The 7,765-nt window shown below is 39.4% G+C and overlaps 2 pseudogenes; one reads left to right on the forward strand and one right to left on the reverse strand.

The window, feature by feature from the left end:
* Positions 1 to 1,801: 1,801 nt before the first annotated feature.
* On the forward strand, positions 1,802 to 2,454 carry LOC107541683 (large ribosomal subunit protein uL1 pseudogene; annotated as a pseudogene).
* A 2,064-nt stretch (positions 2,455 to 4,518) lies between these two features.
* On the reverse strand, positions 4,519 to 7,552 carry LOC148092271 (magnesium transporter NIPA2 pseudogene; annotated as a pseudogene).
* Positions 7,553 to 7,765: the final 213 nt, after the last annotated feature.

Below are 7,765 nucleotides of genomic sequence, written 5' to 3' on the forward strand. Positions count from 1 at the left end.
AGAAGAAAACACAGATAAAATCTTAGTGACCTTAAATTGGTAAAGACTTCTTAAACATGACACTAAAGGCACAAACCCTCAAAGAAAAAGTCAATACATGGAACTGCATCAAAATTAAAAACTTTTGTTCTTCAAACATCACTGATATTGTAGTAGGCAGTTAGACAAGCATGAGTAGAGTAGGACTGATAGGCCAGGTACGGAATGTCACTAGGGTGGAGTGCCCTGGGTACCTAGCAATGGGAAAAACTGGGAAAACAGGGAACTCACTCACCCCCAGGATGACCTTTTCTTCCCTAGCATATTGCTGGTCATTCGGTTCAGACCCTCCCCTGACCTTTCCTCCCCTGGTATGTCATTGGTCATATGGTAGACCCCCTTAGAGGAAGAACAAGGGGGCTGAAGAATAGCCTCATTTGACAGCCAGATAAGCCCTTGTATAACCACTCCCTTAAGCATTAAGCCCTCAAGACAATGAGGTTCTGACTGTCTTAGGAACAAAGCCTCAGGTCTGATGACCACAGAGACAGAGTTTTGGTCAAACTAGAGATAACATCTAGGCCTCAGTTGTGTTTCTGCTCCAGGCCCAGAAAAGCACCAAGGCCACACAGGGTGAACCCATTGCTAACATCAGGATCAGCTGTAAGGACTAATGACCTCCTGCCCACGTGTCAACCAATCAGTAGAGAATACAACCCTGAAAGGACACATCTGGAAAGCTGATGAATATTCCATTGAAATCCTCCCCTGAGACCTCCCCTAAGATCCCACCTTTAGAGAGGGGCTAAAACCCCTTAAGACAAAAGACTCAACACACTCATTCTCTCTCTCTAGAGCCACCTGAGTCTTCTTTCTTTAGGTGTGTCTCTTTGCTTTCTTTCTCCTAAGCTCCAAGGGCCCTTCTTTTGTCTCTGTAACTTGTTTCCTGAGCCCACACAGCTCAGCTGGCTCACTTCTTCCACGGCTCACTTTTTCTACTTCTGTGACTCTCTGAGTAAACTTTTTCTTGTATTTGAGTTTTGGCCCTGAATTCTTTCTTAACAAGAAGAACTCAAGTATAGAGGTTGCTGAACCAAAGTCCAGTTGTTGGCAACAGTCTGGTGTCATTTTGCCTCCAACAACATGAAATTGAAAAGTCAAGCGACAGTCTAGGAGAAAATATTTTCAAAATATACATCTGACAAAAGAATTGTGTCTAGACTATATAAAGAACTCTTATGACTAATTAACTATATATAGTTAATTAGTCATAAGAGTTCTTTATATCTCCCAATACAAATTGGTCATAAGAGTTCTTTATATCTCCCAATACAAATTGGTAGGATTTGAATAGACACATCACTAAAGAAGAAATATGGATGCCAAATAAAAACGTGAAAAGATGCTCAGCATTATTAGTCATTAAGGAAATGCAAATGAAGGCCACAATGAGATATCACTTCACACCCATTAGAACAGCTAAAATTGAAAAAACTTGACCATATCAAGTGTTGGGAAGGAGATGAAGGAACCAGAAATGTCATACACCCTGATGGGAATGTAAAATGATACAACTGTTTTGGAAAACTAGAAGTTTCTTAAAAAGTTAAACACAGCTTATCTATGTATGGCCCAAGATGAAAAAGAAAGCATATATGTTTACAGAAAGATTTGCACATAGATGTTCATAGCAGCTTTATGAATAAAAAAACTGGAAACATCTCAAATGACCATCACCTGGTGAATGAATAAGGAATTTAGGTATGTTCATACAATTAAATTAAATAAGAGTCTCTTTTCCAGTTTTGTGGCACAACTCACCATGAACAGCAAAGTCTCCTGCAACACCCTGTATGAGGAGGTGCAGGAAGTCTCCATGGGAACCAGAGCAAGAGCCAGAAGTTTTTGGAAACTGTGAAGCTACAGATTAGCTTGAAGAACTATGACCCTCAGAAGGACAAACGCTTCTTGGGCACTGTCAGACTTAAATCCACTTGCCCTCCCAAGTTCTCCATCTATGTTCAGGAGGACCAGAAGCACTGTGATGAGGCCAAGGCTGTGGATATCCACCACATGGACATCGAGGCACTAAAGAAACTCAACAAGAATAAGAAACTGGTCAAGGAGCTGGCCAAGAAGTATGATGCCATTCTGGCTTCAGAGTCTCTCATTGAGCAGATCCTACGAATCCTGAGCCCAGGCCTGAGTAAGGCTGGCGAGTTCCCTTTTTTGCTGACCCCCAGTGAGAATTTGGTGGCCAAAGTCGATGAAGTGAAATCCACGATCAAGATCCAGATGAAGAGGGTGCTGTGTCTGGCAGTGGCTGTTGGCCATGTGAAGATGACACATGATGAGTTTGTGTACAACATCCTTGTACCTGTCAATTTCCTTGTGCCATTGCTCAAAATGAACTGGTGGAATGCTGAGGCTTCATACATCAAGAGCACCGTGGGCAAGCCCCAGCACCTGTACTAAGCTACAGCTTAATGTGCTATACTTCTACCATTAAAAAAAGAAATTAAATGAATAAATAGGAGTATCTGGAATAAATAGGAATAAATAGAATTAACTGCAATAAAAAGGAATAAAATATTGATACAAACAACATGGCAAATCTCAAAATACTTATGCTCAGTGAAAGAAGCAAAACAAAAGAGATTAGATATTATATGATTCCATTTATATAAAATCCATTAATAACAGATATATAATGATAGAAAACAAATTAGTGGCTGTCTGAGGAGGGAAGAATTACAAAGGACATAAGGAAACTTTTTAAGGTGATGGGTGTGTTCATTGTACTGATTGTGGGGATAGTTTCATGGATATTTACATATGACAAAACTTATTAAATTGTACACTTAAGTATATGCAACTTATTTTAGGTCCATTTTACCATCAATAAACATAAAAATAGATATGTCCAGATAGAATTCTTTTTGTACCTTAACAGATAAATGCATTAATAATGAAATAACTAACATCATCTTTTTTAAGTCAAAGAATTTGCCAAGTTTTCAGACTTTTTTAAAAAAAGTTTTTAATGGACAGCTCAGTTACTTATATTAGTTATGCATAAAGAAAACACTTTTTAGTTAATCATGGCATGTATATACCAGTGTTCCCATATCATATATCCCTTGCATTAAAATTTTTTATTAACTCCAGAATGATTTGCTGATATCATCCAATGTGGTGAAAAATTAATCTCTTAGGCATAGAGAGGAATGTTGGATGTGTGGGATTTTTTTTTTTTTTTTTAATCTAGAAAATAAAAAGCACTTAAGATTCTTTGTCTAAGATGTGATTTTAGAATAATTTCACTCTGGTATTGTTTGCAAAAAAAGGTTTTTATTTTCTTAAAAAATAAAACTTCTCACCTTTGATAATCAGATACTTTAAACATGAGCTCTCCCATCCTGTTCCTGAACTGATGTAAGTAAACATCTCATAATCTTTAACTTCAAATGGGAGCTGCTTCAAGGCAGTCACACATGAGGCCACATGTATTGTGTCTTCTGCTGGCACTGCCCCTTCAAACATTTTCAAAATTTCTTTGGTAGAGTCATCTCTGAGCCAAAAGAACAATTGGTATCTTTATTATAGTTACAAATCATCCAAAATGTTATTACGAAGTTTGATAAGCCGCTCTATCTACCAAATCTGGTTCTGCATTATTTCAGGGTATTTTCAAAAATCCTCCCAAATTAATTTCCCCAAACAAACCAAAATTTGCAACAATCTTTTGAAAAAAAATTCTACTCTTATTTGGCTAGTAGGTTGCTTGACCAATACTGTCGTGCAGAGACATGTCTTTTTATTTTCAAAAATAAAGAAATTGGGGCTTTAAATTTTACATGTAAAAATTGACAATAATACATTAGTTCTTCATGGAGGAATCAAGACTTGAAATACATATACAATAATACAGTTACTAAAAATAGAAAGCAGCCACATACTAAGGTCTTTTTAGTTAAATGCTATAATTCAAATATGAGAAAATTAATTTCTCTTGACCTAAATTAGTGAAATCTTAAAAATGATTGTCTCTAGAGAATATCGTTTAAGAGGATAATGTCACTTTTAGACACATTCTAAAATTCAAACTCATTTTGTAGCAGAATTACAGAATAATGTTTCAATTAAATTTGTTTCCCAAAAACCTGTCAGACCTTCATTTCTTTGGGAGATACTTTCACCAGTTGGCTGTTCAGTTTCCCAGGTGAAATTTCATTCATTGCTATTAAGAATATTAGTGATATTAAGAATGTGTGAATTTACATCAAACTTCAACCTGTCTTCTGCATGCTAAGGTTAAATATTAGTATAACAAAGAATTAAAACTATGTGTAATTAGTATTTATCAAAATAAATGTCTATTCTCATGGTATTATTTCAAAAAGAGAGAGAGAGTAGATCCATTGATTTTTCAACTTATCAAAATGACATGAGCCAGACTAAATGGATATCTTTAAAAGCATATAATCATGACACCCCCACATGATTTTAAGGAAGCTACTCAAAGTATTAATGATGTCATCAAAAGGCATCATTAAGAAGAAATGAGCAAATTAATACTGACACTATAAAGAATATATAATCCATTGGAGTTTACATATATGAGTTCAATATGTCCATGGCCCTGTTTAGATAATTAATCTGTGTGCTTACACAGGCTATGAGGATTAGCAGCAGAACTCACGCCAAAGGATGTCTCAGCTGAGGCTTTGCAGCAGAAAGTTCTTTAAAGTAATGCCCAGGCCTTTAACATAGCCAACTAAAAGCACTCCACTTATGGAGCAGATGGTCATGTAACAAGAATGTTTATTTTCATGGTGAGATCCTAACAAAGAGATTAATATCAGGACTACAATGACCACAAGTATTGCAAAAAATCTCAAAGTGAGGATCATCTCGCTTGCAAGACATTTTACTTAATGTCTCTATGTCCTCTTGGTTTGGAGCATGAGTGACTGTAACTGTGGACCTTAACAAAGACAATGAGAGCTCCTGATGGAGGCCTAGGAAGACTGGTCCAAACGCATAAGCAGCAAAGTTGGCGACCTTGCCAGCACCCATTGAGAGCAACCCAGTCCACCACAACCATCCTGCAAGATTTGCATGACCACTTTGACCTGCCCTCATGGATCCTGTTCTGGTGTCAGAATAGGAAAACTTATTTTTATTGGTTTTATTTCAAAATGTAATCTTCCCCAATGAAAATACTCTAGCTCATAGACAATCCCATACTAACATAAAAGTCATATACGCCATGCTTCTGGCTATAGCATTCGCTTCTGAAAAAGCTCCTGTGATTCTCACAGTTAACAGAAGAGAAACTGTTGGTATTGGAGAGAGCATGATTCAGTCTTCAAATCTCAGACTTTTACCTCCACATGCAGGCTACAGGGGCTGTCACAGCCCTGTCATGCCCCATCTTCATCGGGTATCCAATGGCAAGTGGGTGTGGCCTAGGCTGCAGCTGGGCTTCCCTCCATGGGGAAGTGGAAGCACAAATATAAAGGCAAGACTGACAATTTCTGTACCTCCCCAGGATGATCCCTGGCCCCCTTTGCTGCTGCTACTAGGATGAGATTGTGTTCTAGTGGCACCTAGTTCTGGGCTGTGTAATAGTAGATGTCAGTAAACACATATTTTGTGGTTGAAATGAATGTATCATTGGCCGTGAAGCTCAATGTAAAAGGATAAGTGTTCTCATCAAGCATGTAGCCTCACAAACTGATTACCACAAAGGTGGCCTGAATTTGTATATGTGTGTGTATAATGCAGTGAGCCCAGTGAGATCTGATTTTCATATGCTTACTCCAGAAAATCCCAACCCAGGAGACAGCAAAGAACCATTACAAAATGCACCTCTGCTTATTGGTGGTGTGGGTGTTACAACACAGGTACAATGGTTCCAATGCAAAGTACTGACTATTGTAAGAGAGCTCCAGCCATTGAAGGGTTTTAAGCATCCTTTGACCTGATCTGATGTTGTTGAAATTGTCAGTCTTGGCTTTATAGTTGTGCCTGAGAACATTCTATATTCAATGTGTTCTTATGGGCAATATTTTCTGCACAAAACAGTGAGAAACTTCAATGAAAATATTTTGTAGATTTTCCCATCAGTCAGACCTCTGGTTTCTTCCTGGTCAGTTTCCTTGGACACATGCCGTATGCTCATTTTTACACAAACAACATGTTGGTGGTAAATGCAAGTGGAAATATGAAGTCTAAATACTGCAGGTGCAGGACAGGAGCTACCAAAAGGACATGACACGAAAAGGGGGAAGGAAAAAATAGATCCTCAGGGAAGTCTCACTCCAAGATGAAATGAACTTTCAAAACATAAAGAGGCTGCAAGAAGGAAAGTTAAAATTCCAATATCTGTCTTGGGATGTGAAGAACAGCAAGTGTTCTTGATTCAACCCAAATATGGCCTGCTGACCCCAATGTCTGGCTGACCCTAACATAGCTGGCTGACCCAAGTTTTGCCCATCCCTTGAACCAAACTTGAACCTTATGTAAAACTGAAGTCATTTGGAGATCATTTGAAAATATTTTCCTCTCTTTGTCTTCTAGTTTGGACTGAGAGTACTCTGAGGAGAGCCATGTGGAACCACAGGGGAAAGAGCTCATTTTTCCTTTTGTATGTGTTTTAATGAGCATTTTCCTGCGAGCGTTAACCAAGGAAGGAATGGTGAGCATAGAGGGACTCCTTAATTTGTGCAGGGTGGTGTGAGCAAATGCAGTTTCCCACTGAGGCAATGTGGTAGGAGCAGAGAGGAATCACCGGATTTGAACTTAGAAGCCATAGTTCTGGGGTCCTGCCCTAAGCAGCCATTCAACATGCTGCAGGATGAATGCTGCGGTGGACAGATGAAGGAATACCAGCTACACCTGATTACAACATTTCACCAAGCCTGAGACTAATCTACAGCAACCACAGAAAGCAAAGCTCAGGAGGTTACCACCGGGGGTATAAATATATCCTGCATGCAGGGCAAGAAGTGGATACTTAAGATGTAGCCTCTGCTAGGTGTTCACAATCTGAGAACCACTGAGTGATGAACATGGATCTCTATAGGCGATTCACAGGAAAAGTCTGGTGTTGGATGCCACATGCAGAGGCGTCAGGACTCTGGCTGAGCCTTGAAGTGAAGAGAGTTTGACTAGATAGAAGAGAGGGGGAGAATGCATCTTAAGTAACAGGATGCAAAAAGCACAAAGAGGTTTAAATCATGATGAGAACATTTGTAAGACAGTGAACTGACCAAGACGACCAAGGGAGGTTCTGGAGGGCGGTAGAGAGCAGGTCAGCCTTGAAGTGGGCCCGGGAGCAGGACTTGGCATAATAGAAGCACAGGAGGAACACGGCGCCATTGCTCTTGAGTTGAAGGGAGATGTCCTGGGTGACTGATCTGGCAGAACGGGTGGGTCCTTCCTCACCACCTCCTGGCCGACTCTTGCTCCATGCACAGCCGCTGAGGTTGGATGGAAACCAGCGAACATTTCTGTTGCACGCCCAGGTGAAAAGATATTCAGATGTGTGGAGCAAGCCCGCTCGCATGTTCCCTTGTCCAAAAATTAACCAACATGACGAAGACTGGATCACACGCTTCCCAAACAAACCAAGTGCCTCTTCCCTTTCATATGATTTGCCAGATGACAGATGATCCCAATCCCTGTAATTACTTAGATACTTTAATTGACTTTCAGTGGCAGTAATAAGTAACTGGAGTTCAGGCTTGTAGAATTTCCTTCCTAATTGTCGCCGTTAAAC

The sequence above is a fragment of the Miniopterus natalensis genome, chromosome 10 (assembly GCF_054644295.1).
Source record: "Miniopterus natalensis isolate mMinNat1 chromosome 10, mMinNat1.hap1, whole genome shotgun sequence".
NCBI classification, from domain to species: Eukaryota; Metazoa; Chordata; class Mammalia; order Chiroptera; family Miniopteridae; genus Miniopterus; species Miniopterus natalensis.